Source organism: Adiantum capillus-veneris, chromosome 5 (assembly GCF_014529385.1).
Source record: "Adiantum capillus-veneris isolate H3 chromosome 5, ASM1452938v2, whole genome shotgun sequence".
NCBI lineage: Eukaryota > Viridiplantae > Streptophyta > Polypodiopsida > Polypodiales > Pteridaceae > Adiantum > Adiantum capillus-veneris.
Window position 1 is genome coordinate 44,929,554 of NC_140935.1, and position 20,466 is coordinate 44,950,019.

A 20,466-nucleotide genomic window follows, 5' to 3' on the forward strand; every position below is an offset into this window, starting at 1 on the left:
CACGTCAACAATTTGTGACATCCCGCCTTCTTGAAAGAAAGTAATCGTCCGCCATTACAACATATCTACAAAACAACTCAAGTTAGCTCACAAATTTCCGAGGATAAAGCTAACACACTTGCTAAACCTAAGCTCACCCCAGATGAAAAAGCGACACAAGGAATCATAGAAGGATACATAACAACAGAAGAACAAGTCATTTATTCTAAGGAAGGTCGTTGTTATCATTGTCACGTCAAGGGTCAAATAAAGAAAACATGTCCTAAGAATGAATCTAACGAATCTAAAGAACCAACAGAACCCACATCCTCTGTTAATGCCATAAATAAGAACACTCGTGTGTCCCAAGTTTCTCATGAAGTCTTATGGTCATGTGAATGGTCTGGTGGTCTTGTTTGATTCTGGTAGTATGCATGATGTGATGGGTGACTCTCTTGTCGATAGAGCCCACTAGGAGGTTCGCAAGACATCTCCTTTCGAGGTGTCAGGCTTCGCTCTCGGTATGGACTCTCTCATTACTAAAGAGTGCCTTGATGTAGTATTCACGGTTCAACAAGTGTTCTTCCGCATAAAATTTGTAGTGTCTCCTCTTTCACATGTGATATGCCTTGATGTAGTATTCACGGTTCAACAAGTGTTATTCCGCAGAAAATTTGTAGTGTCTCCTCTTTCAGATGTGATATGCCTTTTGGCATTCGATGGTTTCGTGAGCATAACCCTTTCATTGATTGGGTGGACAAGACTTTCCCTTTCAATGCCAAAAGTGACTCTCCCATTGTCATTCGTGGGGAGAAAGTTGTTCATTCTTCACCTCTCATTTCTAATGTGCAGGCAAAGCTTGAAAAGGAAAAGGAAAAGGAGACTCTCTAAGTCATTTCTTCTCCAAAGCACGACACACATGATTTGCATGATAAAGATGTGTTTATTCACAAGGATGATGATTTGCATGATAAAGATCTGTTTATTCACAAGGATGATGAGCATGATCAAGATGTGATTGTTCACAAGGATGATGGTTTAGTTGATGCTTTTTCTAGTGAAGCTAACCTCATTGCCGATACGATCAATCACGAAGAACCGATCTTGACTCTCGAGTCGAGATCTAAGGAACCCACTCATGTTTGCATGAGTAGTCAACACGCATTGTTCGAGTGTTTCATTCGTGACGCTTTCTTGTATTTTCGTCACCGTCTTTACGTGGTCCCTTTTCAATGCACATGATTCACTCATATATGAGCATGGATCTATGCGGATTTCTATCGAAAAGAATAAAAGTTTGCATGACACAGTCTCAGAAATAGCACAAGAAAATTTTTCCATCAAGCATCGGCATTTTTATTGTGATTTGTCATAGTTGATAGATTTAGATCAGAAAGTCAAGATTCGACCCCATTGTTTGCGGCGTGTGTTTGGTGAACGGTTTGGCACCCCGTCACTTTGTTCATCTACATTGCATGCACAGTCTTTTAGGAATCATAGTATTTTTCCAGTCACTCTACATGGAATGGGTATATTCATGCTTTTCTCTTGGAAGTGATTTCAGGAATTTTCCTCCACGGAGATTCTTAACGAAGGTGGACCTACGTCCATAGCCAAAGTTTAAGCATTAAAGCAGCCACAACTTCCTTTGCGTCGCTTTCGGCGCGGCCCAAAGAAGCAAGCGTTGTAGACCTTTATGAAGTTAAAGTATCGCACCACGCATCAGAGTGGGCCGGCGAAGAGTCCTTCCCAGGATTCCAAACATTGTTGGCGATCTCCCTCGATGCCATACAGTTCGGTACCAGTACCTCACTTTGAAAAGGAGGGGATGTCACGTGCACATCTAACCCTATGTGCATGTGGACAAGCTACTTCAGCTCTAGGGTTCAGGTCAGCTTAGGAAGTGTTCTGGCACCTTTGTGAGCCTGTGAGCAAGCCGTGCATGTCCAGACACTTAGTAGTTGCATATCCTCTGGTTGCACACAGCATGATCATCAGCATGACAGTCAGTAGCCATCATGAGTATTTTACAGTGCACATAATTCATTTTTCCTATTTTTGCCATTTTTCACTTATTATTAATAAGTGACTTTGTTAGAAACTGGGTAGGGCAAATTGGCTAAGCAGGTATAAATAAAAGCTAGCGCTAGCACTTTCTGGCAAAAGAGACAGCAGATACCCAACATCTCGCAGTGCACCTTCAACAGCAAGACCAGTAGGAATCCCTAGCATTTTCAGCCACCAAGACCAGCCAGCGTTTTTCTCTTGCAGATCAGCCTTGGCATTTTCAACAGCATCAGACCAGCACTAGCGTTTTTACATATTTGAGAACTACTCGGCGTTTTTGCATTTGTAGATTCCCATCAACGTTTGCAGATTCTCGGTGATAGGGTCAGCCATTACCTCATCTTTTTCAGTTTGCTGCACCTACACACAGCAGATCAAGTCCCAAACCTCGCAGATCTCACCTTCCCGCAACAGATCCTCGCCGCGTGGTCAAATCAGCCAGCGTTTTCAGTTTTGGCCCGTTGTTCGCACATTTCAGCACCTGCGTTTTCAGCGCATCGTCGTCACGTTGTCGCCATCACCGTCCTCGCCGCCATACAGAGTCAGAATTCAGCAGATAGCAGATTTGCAGATTTCAGCCTCTAGCGTTTTCAGATTTCAGCCCGTCTCGTCGTCGACATCGTCGGCGAGTCCAGTGCATCTAGACCATTGTACCATATTTGTGCAATCAATAGCATAGACCTCTCTCGCCATAGAGAGTGGGGCCCTTGGAGGACGGTTTGACAACATTCTGGTGTCGTATTCATCTCTCTCTCCCTCTCAGTTTCAGCACCTTCATTCACAGTGTCATTCACTTTGTTTGTGATCATTTGCACTCTCACTAAAGGAACGGAAGGCTCTCCCTTCCGTAAGTAAAAGGAACCCTTGAGCACAGTTCGGAGCACTCATCTTGAGCAAAGTTCAACATTCACTTCCGCTGCACCTTACAATACCCACCCCCCCCCCGGGTAAATAACCACAAGGGTATGGGCCATGAGTAAAAACAACACTTTTCAAACATTCAATACTCCCCCTGCAAATAACCACAAGGATCCGGGCCATGAGTATGAGCAAGCATTCTCAAACATCATTTCTCAATACTCCACTCGGGAGTAAAATCACCAATCATTAAAACCATTATTAAAACCAAAGTCAAACAATTCAAATCGGCACCAAGACAGGTTTAAAACAGATACCATCCATTTCAAACAAATTCCAAACAGGATCACCAAACAAGTTCCAAATAGAACTCAAACTTGAAAAGCAATCTCGACATCAGTCGAGCTCGGAAAGTCAACTAACTTTCCATCCTGGAAATTGCACCAAAAATTAGGGTTAGGTTCCTTCCATAAGGTCGTAGCCGACCACAACATGGTCCATCAGCCCTTGGACAGACAGTGTTACTCTGGCGGCGATGGTAGTCTGAAGACCTGGCAATCACACTGGACCTCCAAGCTTTTTAGCTCGGGAAAAGACACCTAATGAGAGATGTCGAGAGATTTCCAGTCGTAATCTGCAAGGGTTTCCGTGGCAAGCATTTCCAAGATACCCCAATCTGCTTGAGGCTACTAGAAACCATATAACTTCGGGCAAAAATTTTCTTGAGAGCTTGCCAAGTCCTTGGAGTGTGCGGCTTAGTAGCTATGACTTCCACCACTGCATGACACTGCCTCTGAAAAAAATAACACCTTGAAACAAATCTTGGATCCTTCTTTTGCAAGTGATCTTTATGGCTTATGCCCTTTAAGACAGAGCGATGAAGTAAGGGTGGGAGTGGCTAATAAGTCCAAGGTCGGGATACGAGGATTCTTCAAGTAAAATTCCAGTGGACCTTGGAAGCGTCAACTTGCTCTATTTGCGCTTTGGTGGGACCGGTATGCTTTCAGAAAAGCACACGCCTCAAGCTCTAATACCCTTGTCACAGGACGGACACCACGTGTCAATAGAAAAGAACAGACTAAACAAATTTTTAGCACTTCAATAACAACTGAACTCAAAGAGAGAACACGCGAGACGAAGTGGCAGAATTCCACCCCAGAGAGTATTGGCCCCAAACCTGGACGCCTTTCCGTATTTCTTTATATTACTTGGATACAATCCGATACTCACGCTCTACACCTTCACCCAGAAGAGTCCCAGAGAATTGAGCCCTCTGCACATATTTAAAGGCCCTTGGCCTTGAAAAGCAATTACATGAAAAGCATTCAAATTCAAAAGAATATACCTTCATAAGTTCAGAATAGTCTGAACTCACGAATTATAAGAGGGAATAAAGCACTCATACTCAAAAGAATATGGCATGAAAAGCTTACTCTAAAGACTGTCCAACGTAAGTCACGGAAATTCATACAGGCTGCCACGTCATCAGGTCAACGTAAAACACGGAATTTCATACAAATTGCCACGTCAACAGGTCAACGCAAATTGCGAAAATCCGTACTCTACCACGTCATCAACTGGTTGCGCAATCTTTTGTGTGTGCAAGAATCTAGCTTTATTTTAATGCCTTTATGTCACTTGGGCCCCATCAAACAAGGTCCCATAAGTTGGTGGGAACTCTTCTTTAAAAATAGGCCACTTGGCAAGACTTTGTAAGTCGGTAAAACTTCTTCTGCTGCTTCAGTTCTGCACTTAGGGTTTAGGCCTTTGAGCCGGGATCTGCAGGTTGGCTCCGTTCTTCAGTGGCTTGACACGTCAGCAATTTGTGACACAAATTGTCATAAACAAGTGCCCGTAAAAGTGGTGCTCTAGGATTGACCGTTCCAGCACTCGCATCACCTATTTTACATGTCAGATCTACATTTTGGGCATATGGCTGCAAAAAACCAGCCATACCAAACTGAGTTCCACGCACTCTAAATTGACCATAGGCACCCTGAAAACCTGGTTGGAGACCCATGTTCCCATACATAAGGTTAACCATGCTTGTTTGCATTGTCCAAAACACATTCCCTGGCATATAACCTGTGGAAGGTCAAGCCATAGCTTGAAACACTCAACCACCTCCAAAATACCCAAGATATGAAGTAGGTAACGTAAGGGTCTCTGACGTATAGCCTGTTCATTACTCCATTAACCATTCACAAACGGTTCCTATCAACGTAAAGCAAATTGTTTGGGATCAATGGACACCATTCGTTTCTCAATCACATGGGCTTTCCCTCGCGCATCACGACACCTCCGTGCATTGGAAATTTCAAATTTCCTTTTTCCTGCAATAGCTCAGTCATGACCTGTGTTCGAGCCTGAAAACCTTGTGTAGGAGCCTAAAATTCTTGTGTGGGAGCCTATAAGAATTCCTCCATCCTTGGGTTGTTGGCCAACTGTTGAAACATTTCCATTCAGCCACGTAGTTGAGCTCAGAACAACTTGTCCTCTTCTTGAAGAATTGAAGGAACTTTCTGTGTGCCATGTGAGGAAGATCCCTCTTCGGGTACTTGGTCTCTCTTCTCTGCCATAACAACAAGCTTTGTGTTGCTTTCACCCACAACAATCCACGTTGCACTTTTTGAAGAAAAAGTGACTATCTCGTCGACGGAACCATATAACCGGCATGTACACAGTATGTTGGGTATAAAGGCCTAAACACCCCTTTGTACATGCTTGTACAATATTTTACTCTTTGGCCAAGTTCATATTCAACCTGGCCCATTTTTAAAAAAGAGATAACTTACAATAAAAAGTGGACATCCAAAACATCAATCATGGGTTTTGCCCCAAATCTCTCTCTCTCTCTCTCTCTCTCTCTCTCTCTCTCTCTCTCTCTCAACGCATTCTCTCCTGTGCTTCTCTTCCTGCTGCGCATCCCTCTATCAGAGCCTACACTTGCTCCTTCACCACCTAGGGTTTCTTCTTCTGCATTGTGGCACTCCTTTCAACTAGTATCAGCGCCTAGGGTTTCTCTTTGACCTGGTCAGCAAGTACAGGTTCAGCCAGAAGCTGTTATTGAAGTCCGAAGCGCAAATACTCGCTCGTGTCACGAAGACGCACCCATTCGGAACTTGGAAGCAGCCAGGTCACTAAAACAGTAAAACAGCCCAAAACAGGCTGTTTTTAGGTCAAAAACAGGCTATTACAGCAGTACACATGTGTGTAGCAGGTTGGAACAGGTCTCAAGAGCACATTTCGAGGAGTTTCGTCGCGGAAATCAGCGTATACAGCTGATTACAGATCCTTTTTGACAGTGTCGCACAGCTGAAGTTAGTAATTTTGCTGAGAACTGATTGTGGGCTGATTTATGTGAGAAACTTGCGGAAGATTGCATGTAACACATTGCGGTTGGGCTATTGCGCAGAAAATTTCAGTCCCCTGGGCCCTTCTTGTTGCGTTACATTTATATCTGTGGTTTTATCGAATGGCTACCACTTCTTCCAGCTCTAACACAAAGAGTTTGATGGAAATCAAACGATTTGATGGTCAGGGTTACAATTCTGATGAGGAGTGGGCTAACCTGAACAAAAAGGCTATAGCCTACATCAAGATGGCTGTAAATGATGATATTCTTGCGGATAGCAAAGGATTGGACACGGCTTATGCGATCTGGTAAAAGCTTAAGTCCACTTATGAGAATACCACACCTATTAATCAAGTGCATTTGATGCGTAAGTTGGTAAATATGCAACTTGATGAGGCTAGGTCAGCATCTGAGCACTTGAGTGCTTTCACAGGTATTCTAAATCAATTGCAGGACATTGGGCTTTAAGCATTTGATGACAAGTTGAAAGCCCTTGCTTATGACATTGCCAGACTCATGGGAAACACTTGTGGTCTCTTTGAGTAATAACCCAAATCTTTTGTATGATGGTGTGTGTGGCTCTATTCTTAATGAAGAGATTCGACGCAAATCCAGTCGGGAAGGCAATGGTTCAGCACATAATGTTAGAGGCAGACCTGATAAGAAAAATGCAAATGCAGGACAGAGAAATAGAAGCTAGAGTAGAGGGAAAGAAAAGCAGCAAGACAAAACTTCGTATCAATGTGGCCGTAAGGGTCACAAGAAACCTGACTGCAAGTTTTACAAAAGGGAGCAGGAAAGGAAGAAGAATGCAGCGGAGAAAAAGAAGAAAGACGAAAAAGTCTAATGCATCTGAGGCCTCAAAAGGAAAAGAGGGGGCTAATGTAACCTCAAGTGTAGTCATTGAGGAATTGTCAGATGTAGAAGATAACTTGTGTGCTACTCTTTCTTCTGATGATGCCCTTGCACTTAATGTTCTGGACATGCAGATCACCAAGCAGATGTCATTGGTGCTTTACTTATAGTCGACGATGTATTGTCACAGACATGGATAGTAGACTTTGGTGCCTCGTTTCATGTTACTCCATGCTTGGAGTGCTTTGCTACATTTGATGCGGGTAGTAATGGCAAGGTTTACCTTGGTAATAATCATGCTTGCAGTATTGATGGGATTGGCACCATACACTTGTCATTAAGCAATGGACAAGAGCTTGTGCTCAAGGATGTCAGATATGTACCTGGCATCAAAAAGAGTTTGCTATCTGTGGGGCAGATGAATTTGCATGGCTACACCACATTGTTTGGTGGATGATTGTGGAAACTCAAGAAGGGTTCTATGCTTGTGGTAAAGGGCTGCAAAAAAGGGACACTGTATTGTTTGCGATGCAAACATTTGCCTTGCTAATTTCTTGCTATTGTTGAAATTGACTCTCATTTAGATCTTTTGTAACAAACTTGGACACCCCAAGTCAAGATTCTACCGCGACACAACAGAGATTCACTTCAAAACAGTCCACAAAATTGACACGGCCTGGCGTAGTTCCGTGCCTAGAGGTATTGGCCCCAAAGACTGGCGTCCCTTTCGGTATTTCTTTTTGTATTGATCTGTGTTCAAAGTACAAGAGAGCGGGCAAGTGCTCACTCTCAGACTCTGCGTCCAGATGCTCTGAGAAAGTGAAGCCCTGCCTGCTTATTTATAAGTACAAGGGATGCCTTAAAAGCATTAAACTCAAAAGCTTATAATCTCAAAAGCAATTGTCCCAAAAGCTGCTATAAACAGCCAGCATAATTTCAAGAAAATCCGTACGTTGCCACGTCATCAATGCCGTAAATTCCGTGCGGTTGGCCACATCAGCATGTCAGCACATTATGGAGGGGGTTTTCGTACTGCTACCATGTGTCAACCTTTTCGGTGTGTCCGGGGTTAGCCAATTTAGCAACAAACACTGTCAGCCCAACAGTATCCCTGAAATCCAAAAGGATATCAGTGACTCTATATGAAAAATCAAGGTAATCTGTTAACAAAGGAGCGGAGTGACTCCCCTCTTGTGCATGCCCGCTGCACTAGATTCACCCATGCTAAAATCGGGGTTCTATCGGAGTAGACTATGCTAAACCGAATGCTTCATGGTAACGTTCCACAATCTGAGGAGTATCTGCTAGGTCCTCCTCTCCATCCACTCCGCATCCAATGCAAGATAGTTCTTGAATTTAACCAAGAACCGCCTAATCACTTTACCTTTAATCTTTCTATCTTTATGTGCCAATATCTGTTCTGGAACAAGTATCTCCTCGCTTTCCTCCACTTCGAATCATCGGGCACATCGCCTTTAAAAGCCTTCAAGAGACTCACATGAAAAGCATTGTGAATTCCCCAAGAATCGGGCAGCTTCAGTCTAAAGGAGACATCATTTATCTTTTCTGTTATATGGAAAGGTCCATAGTATCTCATGCAAAGCTTTGGAAAAAGCCGCTCCTTTCCCTTTTTCTTTATCAGGCGTGCCTTCTCAAAACGTAAGAGCACCCAATCGCCTTCATTAAATTTCAATTCGCGACGGTGTCGATCTGCTGCCTTCTTGTGTCTTCCTTGAGATTTCGCTAAAGCCTCCCAAACCTTGGCAAAAGCAGTGTCCAAATCCCTCGTGTACTGGTTGGCTTCAAAAATCTTATCTTTCGTGCTTAGGAAGGGTGGAACCTTCGTAGCACCTTCAGTAATCCCAAATGGCGCCTTCCCCGTCGAAGAGTGGATCGTGTTATTGTAGGCAAATTCCACCAAGTACAAAAACTTTTCCCATTGAGTCTTTGATCGAATGTAAGACTTCAATACATCCAGTACGACTTAACTTGCAATCTCAGATTGCCCATCTGTCTACGGGTCGAAAGATGACGAAAACCGCAACCGTGTGCCAATGTTCTCCCAAATAGCCTTCCAAAACAAACTCTAAATTGGGGATCTCTGTCAGAGACTATTCTCTCAGGCATGCAATGTAATCTGAATATTTGGGCAATGAATAGTCTCGCTAAATGATCCGGCTTGACTGTTTTCTTCATTAGAATGAAATGAGCTTGCTTGCTAAATCTGTCAATAACAATCCAGATACCATCGTGCCCACTCTGTGTCTTCGGGAGATCAAAAACAAAATCCATTGCAATACCTTCCCAAGGGCAAGGCAATCCCTGTGCTTTATGCCTGTCAAACTTGACCTTCTGGCATACCAAGCAACTACGTGCAAAATCGTCCACGTCCTTCTTGAGTCTCGGCCAAAAGAAGTATCTCCCCACACCTTTCAAGGTGGTATCAATCTCGCAGTGATCCATAAATGGTGGACAGTGACATTCGGTTAAAACCTTTTCCCTCAACGGCTGTGTAACGCACAACATCGTTTTCTTCATCAAGTAGCCATCCCAGATTAAATATCCAGCTACTACCTCCCCATTCTGTATTCGACCAAACACATTTACAAAATCTGGATCTGTGGCATACTAGTCGACCATATCCTCGAAGCTTCTATGATGTATCGCAGAAATAGCCAAGACCAACGGCTTCCGAGACAAAGATCTGCCACCAAGTTCTTTTGTCCCTACACATGGATAATCTGGAAGTGAAACTCTGACAAGATGTTCGCCCACCGCATCTGCTTTTCCGATAGCTGCTTCTCTGACAAGAAGTAGCGTAAACTCTGGTAGTCTGTAAAGATCGTAAAATCAGCTCTGAGTAGGTAATGTCGCCACAGAGTAAGAGCATGGAAAACCACAAAAAGCTCTTTCTCATAAATATGTGCTGTCAATTCCAGCTTTGAAAACAATCGGCTTTCATAGGCAATGACATGGACTTCTAACATTAAGACCGCACCCAAACTACGACCAGAAGCATCACAATATACTTCGAAAGACTTTTGCAAATCGGGCAAAGTCAAAACTGGTCTCATAGTCAATTTCTCTTTCAAAGTCTGAAAGACAGTCACCTCTTGGGTCCCCTTGAGAAAGAGACTCCTTTCTGTGTCAGAATATGCAAAAGCGAAGCAACCTCTACAAACTTTCTAATGAACCGCAGGTAGTAAGAACATAAGCCCAAGAAGCTTCTAACTTCATGGACATTCTTCAAATAGGGCCAATCACGTATATCTCAATCTTGGCCGGGTCCATTTGTACTCCTGCTGCTGAGACGATGTGTCCCAGAAAGTGTATCTCCGGTAAGAAAAATTCACTCTTCTTGGCATTGATCACCAATTTGTGATCTCGCAATGCCTGAAAGGCCCGTAGCAAATGATGTCTATGTTCTGCCTCATCCTTGGAGAAGACTATAATGTCATCAAAGAAAGTGCCAACAAAAGATCTTTCCTCTCTGAAAATTCTATCCATCATTCGGTTAAAAGTCATTGGAGCATTGGTAAGGCCAAAAGGCATCACCAAAAATTTATATAAACCGATGCTCGTCCGAAAAGCTATCTTATAGACATCTCCCGACGCGATTCAGATCTGATGATATCCGCTTTTCAAATCGATCTTGTTGAAACAAGAGGATCCCTGTAATCTATCAAGAATATCATCGATCCTCGGAATCGGAAATCTGTTCTTGATGGTGATTTTATTGAGAGCTCTATAATCAATGCACATTCTCCGAGATCCGTCTTTCTTCAAAACCAACAACACCGGAGAGCAGTAAGGTGAAGTACTCGGCTGGATAAGACCCTTTTCCGAGAGGTCTTTCCCTTGGTTCATAATCTCTTCATTCTTGGCTCGGCTCACACGGTAAGGTGGCCAGTTCGGTGGTGTGCTTCCAGGCATCAAATCAATGGTATGATCCTCAAGACGAGCTGGTGGCAACTCGCCTGGCAGGCCCTCAGAAAAGCAATCGGCATGAGTGTGGAGAAAATCTTGGCGTTCTTTATCAAGTTCATACATATTTGTGCTATGTACATCATTCAACTCTTTCAAAAAGATCGAGTAAACAAGCAGACTGGATTTCATTAATTTCAAAACGGCCGAAGCTAATACAATAGGGACAGATTCGCCCTTAAGTTTCACATCAAGTACAATAGTTCGGCCCTTTTCAGTAGTCGATGTCGCTTTCTTCGCCCGATAATCAACCACGGTATTGTTCTTATGGTATCAAGGGACTCCCAGGAGAACATCACAACCTTCCAAGGGCATTATGTAGAAGTCCTAGTGCCCCAAATACTCCTGGCAATGCAACCAATGTGTGCCAATGACAGGTGTAATGGCCCTGTCCCAACTGGGTGCCGCTAGAACTGCCTCTACTTGTGGTCCCACCCGATCGGGTGCAATCTCAAGCCGCGCCGCCAATTCATGTGAAATGAAGTTGGCCTTGGCTCCTCCATCAAAGAAAATCAAGGCTTCTTGGTCTTTCACTTTGTCCCAAGCTCGGCAAAGTTTTACTTTCATCAATCGTGCTTGGGTCAGTACCCATGCAATCTGGAACCAGTCCTGCTTTCATCTTGCCACTTACTCAACTGCTCTCGAACTCTCAAGCATGTCATCATTCTGTTCTTGTTGTGCCTTGATAGGGCACTTCGCGGAGACGTGCACATGTTCCCCGCATCCAAAACACTTTCCCTCTTTGATGTAGTTTGCCCTCTCTCGGAGAGTGAGCCAGGGTCGTGATTTCTTGTCTTTCTTTTCTTGGGAACTCTTTCTCTTTCTACTTTCATTATTAGAAATCAATTCAGTTCTCTGAGTCAAGTTGTCATCAGTGGGGTAAGTCAGATTGTCCGAATGTATGGCAAAACCCCGTTTCGCATGACCGATCAATTCTTGAATAGAATTTGATTTTTGTTCTAAGCAGTAGTCTTGGATCTCTGAAGGAAGTCCGCAACAAAACCGGTCAATCTGTTCTTTTAACGAGACCTTCTTAAATGAAGAGGCTGGTAGAAAAGAGCTCAAAAATCTCTCACAACAAGCGTCCAGAGAATCTTCCTTGGTCATTTGAAGATGATTCCAAGCAGTTCGTATATCTCGTTCGTAGTCCCGAGTCAACCAAGAAGAAATAAAAGCCTTTTGAATTTCAACCATTTAACTGGAGCTTTCTTTCTCAGAAGAAGGGTGGACCATCATGTTCAAGCATTTCCCTTGAAGAAAGATGCAACCCTCCTAATCTTAGAGTGCTCTAAGTAATGCCCTCCAGAGAAAGCTATGTCAAACTGTTGTATGAAGGCCAAAGCCCTCGGAACATCTCGGAATCTAGAAAAAGAGTCAAACTTAATTGATTGTCCACCTTCTTTGAATTCTCTTACTTTCTTGCTTTTATCTTCAAGGAAGTCATATTGGTTGGCTTTATAGAAATACTTCTTCTTTGCATAAAACATGTGATCGTTGGAGTTTGAACTGTCTGAGGATGAGTCCTCTAGAGAACTATCAGAAATTAGGCGAAATTTAGGCTTGTTTGCCTTTTTCTTGCCTTTCCGAAGCTTTGCTTTTTGCTTCGCTTTTTGCCTTTTGTCTTCTTTACTCGAGTCAGAAGAGCTAGAAGAACTGGCAAAAGAAGAAGAAGAAGAAGAACTAGGTAGTCCTTCAAATCGTACACGCCTCTTCTGCGTTCTTGCCGAAGCAAAAGAAGATTGACGACCCAAATAACCCGGGAAGTCGGTTTTCCCATGCTTTTTGGATTTGTTGTTTGCGTCCAAAAGCCGGCTGATCTATGTTTGAACCACCTCTTGTAATTCTTGCCCTGTAAACATCCTCGGAGAAGGAGGTTTCTTGAGTGCCGGTTTGATAGGTGGCTCTGTGGCCTTCTCCCATTGGGTGTGTACTTCTGCGAGGGATTGCTGAGACAAAAATTTTGCAAATTTTGGATCCTTCGCAATTTTAATCATTTGCTTTGTTGCCTCGTCAACCAATTGTCGACGTTCCATCTTTTCAATCTCGTACTGAGTAGGCCAAGGTGGGCCGTACTCTTCCTCTGTTTGCTCATGAGAATCTTCGTTGCGATCTCCTCCAGCATTCGCAGATGCAGAAGAAGTCGATTGTTTCTGGTTGGAATCCATAAGTGCCGCGAGAAAAGGATCGGATTTCCCGATAAAAGAGAAATCGGCCGCGCTCTTATACCATTGTAACAAACTTAGAGACCCCAAGTCAAGATTCTACTACGACACAACAAAGATTCACTTCAAAACATTTCACAAAATTGACACGGCCCGGCGTAGTTCCGTGCCTAGAGGTATTGGCCCCAAAGACTGGCGCCCCTTTCGGTATTACTTTTTTTATTAATTTGTGTTCAAAGTACAAGAGAGGGGGCAGGTGCTCGCTCTCAGACTCTGTGTCTAGATGCTCTAAGAAAGTGAAGCCCTGCCTGCTTATTTATAAGTACAAGGGATGCCCCAGAAGCAGAGCCCGCCTATAACAAACTTGGACATCCAAGTCAAGATTCTACCGCGACACAACAGAGATTCACTTCAAAACAGTTCATAAAATTGACACAGCCCGCCGACGTAGTTTCGTGCCTAGAGGTATTGGCCGCAAAGACTGGCGCCCCTTTTGGTATTTCTTTTTTATTAATCTGTGTTCAAAGTACAAGAGAGCGGACAGGTGCTCACTCTCAGAATCTGCGTCCAGATGCTCTAAGAAAGTGAAGCCTTGCCTGCTTATTTATAAGTACAAGGGATACCCCAAAAGCATTAAACTCAGAAGCTTATAATCTCAAAAGCTATTGTCCCAAAAGCTGCTATAATCAACCAGCGTAATTTCAGGAAAATCTGTACGTTGCCACGTCATCAGCGTCGCAAATCTCGGAATTACGTATGATTGGCCACGTCAGCATGTCAGCGCATTATGCGGGGGGGATTCTGTAGTACTGCCACATGTCAGCCTTTTCGATGTGTCCGGGGTTAGTCACGTCACCAGTTTGTGACAGCTTTGGCATAAGAGAGTAGGCCATATGAACCATAAAGGACTTGATGTCCTTTCCTCTTTGAAAAGACTTGATATTCAGGGCTCAAAGCTCGATTTTTGTAATGATTGTCAATTTGGTAAACAAGTAAGAAGTTCTTATTACTCTGGTGTCTCTCGTAAACCAAAAGTTTTAGATTTGGTGCATTCTGATGTGTGTAGCATGCTTGTGAAATCTATGGGGGGTGCTACATACTTTGTTTCTTTCATAGACGACTGTTCCAAGAAAGTATGGGTGTATTTGTTGAAAAATGAAAGTGATGTATTTGTTGCATTTAAGGCTTTTCATTCATTTGTGACCACCCAAACGGGAAAGAAATTGAAAAGTCTTAGAATGAACAATGGGGATGAATTCACATCTGCTGAAGTTAAGTCTTTTTGTGAGTTACATGGTAATAAAAGGGAGCTTACAACTCCATATAGCCCTTCTTCGAATGGTGTGGCAGAAAGGTACAATAGGACATTGTGTGAGAGAGTACGGTGCATGCTGTCCACTGCTAATCTCCCTCATGGTTTTTGGGGGGAGGCACTAAAAACCGTGGTACATATATGCAACCGCTCTCCTAATCAATCTTTAAAAAATGGTATTCCTGAGGAGGTTAGGTCTAGCAAACCGGCCTCATATGACCATTTGCGTGTCTTTGGTTGTGATGCATTTCGTACATGTGAGGAATGAACTGAGAAGCAAGCTTGATGCTAAGTCCACTAAAGGCATCTTCATGGGTTATAGAGATGAAGCTGAAATGGGCTACAGAATTTGGTTACCTCAATTTAAAAAGATCGTACGCAATCGGGATGTAGTCTTTCATAAGGCAAAGTTAATGAAACATGACTTGTCCTCTGATGTTGACTCGAAGAGAGTCAAGTTTCAATATGCACGGCCACCCATTATGACTGAAAATGACCTTCATGATGCTTTACCACAAGCTGAAATTGAAAATCAGCCGGTTCTTTTTGAGCAAAAGATGCTCGACAGCAAAGGGATGCTCGTGGAGGTGGGAGACAGCAAAAAAATGCAGGTGCTGATCCACAAAATGAAGGTGCTGAACGGCATGGACAGCATGCTGAAAATGGTGTACAGCAGCCCGAAAATGCTAAATTGACCTGCCTCCTGATGTAGAACCTGTGCCAAAGAATGTAGATCATTGGGTACGCAGGTACTCGCGTTAGAAGGCAACCGAAGAGGTTCCAGCCATCTATGGATTGCATTTTGTTGACTGATGAGGGGGAGCCTCTTACATTTAAAGAGGCTCAGTCTTCTGAAGACAAAAGTAAGTGGGAGCTTGCTATGAAATCTGAAATTCAATCACTATATGCAAATAATACATGGGAGCTTGTGCCTTTGCCCAAAGGTAGGAAAGCTATTCCTAACAAGTGGGTTTATACGGTCAAAAGTGTAGATGACAAACCCAAGTACAAAGCACGTTTGGTTGCTAAGGGTTATGCACAGAAGGAAAGCATAGACTTCCAAGAGATCTTTTTGCCTATGGTGAAGATGAGTACGCTCCATGTTTTGTTTGCTTTATGTGCTATCTTGGATTTGGAGTTGGATCAAATGGATGTAATCACTCCTTTCGTATATGGTGATTTGGATGAGGAGTTGTACATGCAACAACCTGAGGGCTTTGTCATTCCAAGGAAAGAGCATTTGGTATGCAAACTAAAACGCAGCTTGTATGGGCTGAAACAACCCCTAGACAGTGGTACAAGAAGTTTGATACTTTTATGCTTAACCATGGGTTCAAACGCAGTCATGCAGATCACTGCCTTTACACTAAAAAGGCAGTCTTATTGCGCTAGTCCTATATGTGGATGATATAAGCAATGGAAGTTGTTAGCAGGTTTATGTCTAATCCTGGCAAACCACATTGGGAGGCAATGAAGAGCATTTTTCGGTATTTAAAAGGTACATAGTCAAAGTGTATCTGCTATGGCATGGGTGACCTAAAGTTGCAAGGATTTGGTGATGCGGACATGGCAGGTGACTTGGACACTAGGAAGTCTACCAATGGATGCGTCTTTGCAGTTGCTAGTGGAGCAGTTTCTTAGTGTTCTAGGCTGCAAAAGATTGTGGCATTCAATACTACTGAGGCTGAATATAGTTCAGCCACTGAAGGTTCCAGGAAGCTATTTGGTTGGGTAGACTTGCAGAAAAGCTTGGTATGCAAGCTAGTACTCCAGCATTGGGATGCGATAGTCAAAGTGCACCTTGACTAACATGAGGACACAAGATAACCCTGCAGACATTCTCACCGAGAGTCTGGCTAAAGCTCGACATGAGCATTGCATACAGTTGGTGGGAATTGGTCAGCTTGAAGGCGTCGTTTACCAAATCTGACGTCTCTCTCTCTCTCTCTCTCTCTCTCTCTCTCTCTCTCTCTCTCTCTCTCTCTCTCTCTCTCTCTCTCTCTCTCTCTCAGTTTTTTGCTTGACTCACATAAACCAACTTAGGACCCCATAGTATATATCTTTGTTTTGTACTGTTGTTAGGTTATTTTGTTACTCTGACTTTGTATCAGATCCACCACTTTGTAACTTTCGGGTCTCATAGGTCATTGTGGCCTTTTGAAGACGTTAATATAACATTTCATTTCATTTCTCTCTCTCTCTCTCTCTCTCTCTCTCTCTCTCTCTCTCTCTCTCTCTCTCTCTCTCTCTCTCTCTCTCTCTCTCTCTCTCTCTCTCTCTCTCCTGCTTCTCTTCCTATTGTGCATCCCTCTATCAAAGCCGACACTTGCTCCTTCACCACCTAGGGTTTCTTCTTCCGCACTGTGGCACTCCTTTCACAGTAGAGGGCGGTACTAATTCAATTACATGTTAACTTTACACAGAGCACTAAGAAGAAAAGAGAACATAGATTCGTCCAATGACTAGATCGTCATTGCGCACACGAAGATCAACACCCTGTAAGCCCCAGAGACTGGTGCCCTTTTCGGTATTTCTTTATTCAATTGAAAGTAGACGATCCGAACACTTAGATCAGATCTAACTCTCAAAAAGCTGTCCAAACCTGGCAAGGGCTGAAATTGCAGGTTTTTGACCCAATTTCGGTAACAAAACAACGCCAAAACCCTTGTAGGTCAAAAGTTCATGTCTAGGACAGATTCCCTCGTAATTTAGAAGCTTTCTAGTGAGCTATAGCAGAATTTCAGTGTGCTGTAAATCCCTGTTTTGTCACTGCAGGGTGCCAAAATTCTATACACGCATCCCAAGGCTTTCCAAAGGCTCCCCTGGTGCTAATTTGCAGTTTAGGTGCGAAACCCTAAACCCGCAAGAAAGTCTGCTCCTCGCTTGCCAACTGGCCCGTGGCAAAAGCACTGCCAAGAGACCTCCTAGCAGACGACGAAGGTCTTGCCCCCTTAGTCGGCTGTGAGGCAAGGGCGAGAGAGGATGAGGAAGCAGAGGGGCTAGTGGGTGGAATGGGAGGGGAATGGGGGGGAGGTGGAGGAGATTTGTTTTTTTTTTTTTTTTTTTTTTTTTTTGGGGGGGGGGGGGGGGGGGCGCAAAGTTGAGGTGGAGGGGGTATCTGTGGCCTCTTCTTGTTGCAGGGGGTCGAAACGATTCCTTGTGGCAACCCACTATTGTTGGCCTGATATAGGACGACCACCACGGGGACCGAACTCGCGTGGTGGTCCCTGGCGACGACGACCAAGGACCTCCTACCATCCCTCCTTTGCCTGGGCACCAGGCTCGGAGGAGGAACCTGCCTGAGCTCCTCGTCTCTCTGTCTGCTGTGTCTGGCCAGCCTTAGGAGGTTGGGTCTAGGTCTAACTATCCAAAGGGTTTGGGCCTCCTCCATGGACAACACTTTGCTAGATTGCCAATCTGTCGACAAATGAAGCACTGATTCGAGAGGCCGAAATACTCCACATTCAAGCACAACCAACCACCACTAACTCGAGGTAGTGAAGCAAGGGCGTGCAGGTGCAGGTACCGAGCAACGGGCGATCTTAGTCCTGTTGCATGTTCCATACACAAACTATTATTCAATGAATCATTTAGCCTTCACATCTATACCTCAACAATCTAGCAAATGTCGAGATGCACTAAATTCATCATATCGATCATTGGTATCACCATTGCCGAACAAAATGTTGCAATCATTTCACCTCTCATACTCAAAAAAAACATGCAAGTTTTGAGTGAGTGAGCATCATCAATTGCTGGCATGCAAAGAAGTTTCTAGGCCGAATACTATCAACCTACATTATCCATAGAGAAGTTACCAAAACTTCCCTTCCCAAACCGTGTCGATCTATTATGGCGAGTAGAGGGTCTCCCTTTATGCGAGGGGCATTGCACTAGAATGAACTACTGAATCCCTGAAAGCTCTACAAAGAAGCTCCTCATACCTGTAGATTCCAAACACAAGATCTTTCTCCATCGAGGAGTATCTACCAAGTTGCCCTCCTCAAATCCAAACTTCAAGAACTCCACAACTCCTATCAATATAAGTTTAGAAGATCCATCTGTGAATCTTTTTGAAAATTTTTAGCAATATTGCAACTTCTTCCAATCCCTTTCTAGATCTGGCAAGTCAAGTAGCTCACTACCTAACTTGCATCCATTGCACACATTAGCAGATATAATGTGTCCCATTTCTTTACCTCTTCAAAAGGTTCTTGACAACTGCGACTTTTCTAATTGCACAAACCATGAGATTTTGTCAATCCCTCTCTGAATCTTTTGAGACACAAAAATGTATTCGCGCCCTGGCTTTCTTTGCTTTACTTCTCACTTCCCTCTTAGTCGGAGACTCTACACACCCTCAAACTTTGGAAGTAGATCTTTTGTCTTCCACAAACTTTGGAAGTAGATCTTATCAGGTCTCGACTTCTTTCAAATCAGCGTCCTCTTCTACTTTTTCACTTTCTACAACTTCTTCAAAGTGCTTCTATTGCTTCAATCTCTTTATCCTCGTCCTTCTCCTTCCCGAAGATGTTGCTTCCACACTTGATTGCGGCATTTCTAGACACGATTGCTCCGTGAAGAACGATCGTCTGATCTATTATACCACTTTAGCCGGCCATAGGCGAAGCAGTAGAAACATTGCAACGATACCAAACAAAACCAAAATCGCAAGCACTTGAGGGAACATCACAGAGTAGACAAGTCACAAAAGACACAATGGTGGAGTTCCACTCTCAAAAGCATTAGCCCCTCAACCAGGTGCTCCTCACAATATTTCTTAGATCAAAGTCCGTTTACAATTTGAAAAGTCACACTCTCCCTCAGAGTCGCAGCCCGTTGCGCCAATTTGCCTATTGCCTTTCATTTATAGGGAAGGGTCAAAAAGCAATCCCCAAGAGCGGCCTTAAAAATCCCAATTATTTTTTAGGTGCAAAAACACCAAAATTCAGCTGCTCATAAAAACTAATGCTCTAAAATTCAGCTGTTCATAAAAACTAATGCTCTAAAATTCAGCTGCTCATAAGAACTAATGCTCTAAAGCAGAAAGTCAACGCTTTCATAACTGGGGCCCCAAAAGGCAAATCCCACGTCCACATGCCATGTCACCCTTGTCCGCACAGACAATCACGTCATCACCCGTGAATCACAATGCGATTTGCGAGCTTGTGGCAGGATTGTGGTCAACCACCAGCTCTTGCTTTCCTCTTCAGATTCATAAGGTCATGCCCCGTCATCACTTTGTGGAATAAGCAATATGTCTTTGAAATCCAAGGTGTGCACCAATTTATGGAATAAGTGAAGCTACATGGATCTAAACAAACAATAATTAGGTCCATTTTGTGTTTTACCAACCTTTGGTGGTCCCATAGGACCCCTTTTCTCTCCTTTTCGCCAAAGCGTGGAGGGCGGGGAAAGATACTACCAAAAAGAGAGCCCTCATCCTCCAATTTCCCAGTGAGACCAAAAGAACAACTTTCAGGAGGACAAGGGTGGTGTTTCACAAAAAACCCCAATCTTCTTGACGATGATCTCACACAAATCCGTAACATTGCAATAAAATGAGTAACCGAAGGACCATAATGGCATACATTTATCTAGTGCCTTGCTTGTGTGATCCCAAGACGTTCTTAGTCCGTAACACAGCCCATATACTGTGGTTTCAACAAGGGATTTGCTTTCCTAAACCTTCCTTTCTACTTTCACTGCTGGTGGGTAGCTTTGAAGTACCGAGCATGCATTCAACACTAGTGAACCTGCTCACGATTAAACAGCTCAACTTAACTGTAATGGGATCCCTTGAGTGACCAAATCCCTTCTTTACATTTTGCTTACCATTGAAACCACGACAATGAAGCTTTCTTTTCTGTACACACTTCTTGTGAAAAATTAAA

General features: G+C 43.6%; 1 protein-coding gene across 1 annotated transcript in view; it reads right to left on the minus strand.

Moving 5' to 3' along the window:
* Positions 1–20,466, minus strand: part of LOC147457227 (uncharacterized) — a 76,215-nt gene that overhangs the window by 16,008 nt on the left and 39,741 nt on the right. The window lies entirely within an intron of this gene.